The sequence below is a fragment of the Sapajus apella genome, unplaced genomic scaffold, assembly GCF_009761245.1.
Source record: "Sapajus apella isolate SASKATOON/1434 unplaced genomic scaffold, GSC_monkey_1.0 scaffold18, whole genome shotgun sequence".
NCBI lineage: Eukaryota > Metazoa > Chordata > Mammalia > Primates > Cebidae > Sapajus > Sapajus apella.
Window position 1 is genome coordinate 13,553,024 of NW_022436958.1, and position 4,606 is coordinate 13,557,629.

Genomic DNA, 4,606 nt, shown 5'->3' on the forward strand with positions numbered 1-4,606 from the left:
TCTAACATGGGGTTTACATTTCAACATGAAATTTGGATAATAATATGGATTGGCTGTGTCTCCATCAAAATTTCAACTTGAATTGTATCTCCCAGAATTCCCATGTGTTGTGGGAGAGACCGAGGGGGAAGTAATTGAATCATGGGGGCTGGTTTTTCCCATGCTATTCTTGTTACAGTTAATAAGTCTCATGAGATCTGATGGGTTTATCAGGGGTTTCTGCTTTTGCTCCTCCTAATTTTCTCTTGTGGCCGCTTGCCTTTCACCTCCTGCCATGATTCCAAGACCTCCCCAGCCATGTGGAACTGTAAGTCCAATTAAACTTCTTTTTCCTCCTAGTCTCAGGTATGTCTTTATCAGCATCATGAAAATGGGCTAATACATGTGGGGACAAATATTCAAACTATATCATTCTGTTCCTGGTCCCCCAAATCTTATGTCCTTCTCTTATTGCAAAATACAATTATACCTTCCCAGTAGTTCTCCAGAATCTTAACTCATTCCAGAATTAACTCAAAAGTCCCAAGTCCAGGTTCAAAGCCTCATCTGAGACTCATTTCCTTCCACCTATGAGCCTGAGAAATCAAAACAAGTTAAATTTACTTCCAAGGTATAATGGGGATGCAGGCATTGGGTACACATTCCTGTTCCAAAAGGGAGAAATCAGTCAAGAGAGGGGTTATAGGCCTTAAGCAGCTCTGTAACCCAGCAGGGCAGCCATGAAATTGTAAAGCCCCAAAATAATCTCCGTTGACACCATGTCTCATGTCCCATGTCCAGGGCACACTAGTACAAGGGGTGGGAGCTACAAAAATAGAGCTCATGGAGATAGAGAGTAGAATGGTGGTTACCAGAACCTGGGAAGAGAAGAAGAGGAAGATGAAGGGAAGTTTGTTAATAGCTATAAAAATACAGTTGGGTACTTTGCAGGGACATGGATGAAACTGGAAACCTTTAAAAATTCTGTGGTGTATGTTGAAGATATACAACAGGATTTCATAAGATACATGGGTAGTAAAAAAATATATGGAGCGTTCAAAAATTTGCATGTTATTCTTACACATGGGCATGCTGATCTTCTCTGTATTGTTCCAATTTTAGAATATGTGTTGCCAATGCAGGTGCTTAATCATTTTTATTTATTTATTTCCTATTAGTTAGAAGACTTGATAGGGAGAAGCGAGGAAGAGGAGGAGAAGAGCTCTGATAGGTCCTTTGTTGGCTCAGCACTTGAGCTGCTGTTGAATAGGCCTCAGGCTGCCCTTGAAACCCCAGAATGAGAAGTGCTCTACTTTTCTAGATTATCCTGTGTATCAGTCAGAGTCCAGCCAGAAAAATAAGTCACTCTAGGTCTCTTAGTAGATGAAACTTAGTTCTGGAAACAGATTTCACAGATGATGGAGAGGGAGTTTAGGGAACAGACATAGGGCTGTCGGATGGGAACCAGAACTGGGGAAGGAAAGACAATCTAAAAGGAGGTGCAGCTTCTGGAGACATCAAAAGAGACAGAGAGAGGAGTAAGTTCTCTTGTCATGCCTTTCTTTGTGCCCTCCATCTTCCAACTGTGCCTCCCATATGCTGAAGCCAGAGGGCAAAAGAGCCTAGAAGAGTCATTCCCTGAGATGGAGAGCAGAGCATGGCAAGGCAGGTAAGGGCCCAAACTGGCAGGACAGGCACATTGAGTACATTTTACAAAGTTGAGATTGTGTGAATTAACTTATTGCCCCTGCACCTCTGACATGTTCTTACATCTCACACGCACTCACTAGTGTTTTCAGTGTGCATGTGTACCCGTGTTTGTGTATGTGTATATCTGAGATCTTGGTTGGGCTAATGTCCTACTTATGAGAAAAGTGCAAGTGTTCATTCTAAGATTGTATGTAAAATGACAGCTAACACTCCTGCTTTCCATTGGCACCTAGCATTTACATAATGCTTAAACATCTGGTTTTTCCCATCAACCCAGGCATGAAGTTAGTCCAGTTGATGGCTTGGCATTATGTACAGACAACAGCTGGCTGGTTAACTGGAGTTTTGATTATGGCTGAATTGGCTGGATGTTTGGTGTCACGTAGACTGATGTTATGACTGGTTAATGATGGAATAGAGCCAGTTACAGGGAAGACCCATGACAAATTTGTGAAATCAAACTTTTGTATGGAATTTCACCAGAAAAGATAATTATTTGTTTCCAAGACTGAGTTTCAGAAACTCACTGGAATTTCACTGGAAAAGATAACTATTTGTTTCCAAGGTTGAGTTTCAGAAACACTGAGACCTGGCTGAGTTTATTTCTGGTGTCCTTTCATTCCCATTTTATCTCCTTGCAACCATGTGTCCCCTGCCCATGTACCCAATATCCTCTGGTGCCCTTGACCATTCACCCTTAAGGCATCTGGCTCCTGGGCTCATCAGCCTAGAAACAATCTCCAGATTCTGAATTTTTTAGCCTTTATGTCCCTTTCCCCTTTGTCCCTTTCATCAAATCACATCTGTACTATCATTCAGAGATCTGCTCTCTGTTGCAGGATCAGCCAATCTCAGAATCTAATTTTCATGAAGATGTTTGTAGATGACATTGTGCTAATATTTATCTTTTCATCTTTCCATATGTGGAAGTGGTCTCTCCTGAGACTGACATTCAGGCATACTTGGTACATTTTTATCTTGTGCTTGCCAGAAGCACATTTGCACAAACACTGAGGAATGTCCTGGGAGAAGGAGCTAGGTTGGATAAGCTCTCAACGGAGGGCCTTGCCTGTCAGGGGAGCTGAGCCAGGATGTGCCATGGTTTCAGGCACCTAGAGCTGTCTCCCAGCCCTAACGGGACATATTTGAGTTTTGTGGAGAACAGAGGAACTCTAAAATTTTAAGGGAAGTTAGGAGTAAGAAGAGAGAGAAAGAACTCTGTAAGGTAAGTTCTGGGACTTAAGTGACCATGCTTGAGAATCTCTCCAAAGCAAAATGGAAGTGAGATTTCTTTCTTGTGACACAGTTCTTGCATAAATTTGATTTCTGGAGAGGCCTATGAGGAACTGTGGTACTTGCAGGAATAATGGTTGAGCCCAGCTAAGGTCATCACAGGAGCCAGCAGGAAGAGGATTATTTAGGAGCCTGTCTCAGACTCAAAAATATTGGAAAAAAGTTTTTGAAGGGGTTGGAGAAGTAGTGGGGTGGGGAAGGCTGAAGGCCTGATCCCTGTCAACACAATGGTTATACAACAAATGGTTATACAAACTAGAAACACTTAAATTATTCCATTAAATAAAACTTCATTTTAACCCGCATTTTTAAGGTCTAAGGAAATTCAGATTGTACCTGTAACATATTTGCCTTTTACAAGAACCTTTGAATGTTTTGTGTCCAATACACGATTGATAGTGGCAATTTCAGATCATACCAATGGTAAATTGGTGAAGGAAAATACTTTAGGCAATCATTTAAGTATTCTTCAAATAATACTTCATAAATTTACTTCTTAGCTTCCTGGTTTTGTTAGCTTAAGACATGAGAACTTGAAATGTCACTATATGATTATTGACAGAGACTGGGCTGCTACTGGGGAGGAGAGTATGAAATCCAAACGCATTTTTGAAATCTAAGTAGATCTTTATTAGCTCATAACTAGCAATACTACAATGGAAATTATTTTAGTTTATACAAATAATTAAGGTAAAACTTCAGTTTGAATGATGGGTTTGCTGACTGGTCTTACTATATTAATTCATTTGACAGACATTTGCTTGGTGCCTATTATGTATCAGATACTTTGCTGGGCTCAGGATAAACTTTGGCAAATTCAGCAGATTTAAAATCTAATATAGGTAAATCAGGCTTAACTTCTTTAGTTGTCTAGCTGAGATACCAACCAAAAAGATTAAGGTATCAAAACGACAAAGTTTCCCTAAGAAAAATAATGCTTTACATCATCAGAAAGTATGTTCCCTGTCCCAAGGTCTGGACATATGAATACATGTCAGTGTTTAATGTGCCTGTGTGCTTGTGTGTGTGTGTGTGTATGTGTGTGTGTGTGTGTAGTATAACGTGTGTGTGTGCATGTGTGTGTGTAGTATAACTTGTGTGTGTGTGTGTGTATGTGTGTGTGTGTGTAGTATAACTTGTGTGTGTGTAGTATAACTTGTGTGTGTGTGTGTGTGCGCGCGTGCACACGTGTAGTATAACTTGTGTTTGTATCACCAGAACCTTGAATGGTTAAAGAAAGATTACAGAAATTTAAACATCAAACATATAGGTTTCATCTGTAGAAAAGAATTCCAGCTTTTTTTGAAACCACCAAAATTGCAGTCAGCTGCTGGGAAAAAAAAAAAGGCAAACAAAGATCCTGTTTACAAGGCACCTAGAGTTCAGCCATCAGGTGGTTTTGTTTAAGATGTAGTTTCTCTTCATGCTGATGTTTCTATAAGACATTTTCGTGAGTCAGTCATCACCCAACTTTCTAGTGTCTTTATTTCCATTGTGTTTGTTTTCTTACAATACCTTTATAATGCTGCTTTTAATTTTTGACAATCTTTACGGAAAACTTACGCCTTTGCAGCTTTTATGCAATTTGTAGAATTGCATTCTATTATAGGCAAAATTCTGATGT

At 39.9% G+C, this 4,606-nt stretch overlaps 1 pseudogene; it reads right to left on the minus strand.

Moving 5' to 3' along the window:
- Window positions 1-1,018: 1,018 nt before the first annotated feature.
- LOC116557183 lies at window positions 1,019-1,119 on the minus strand (annotated as a pseudogene).
- Window positions 1,120-4,606: the final 3,487 nt, after the last annotated feature.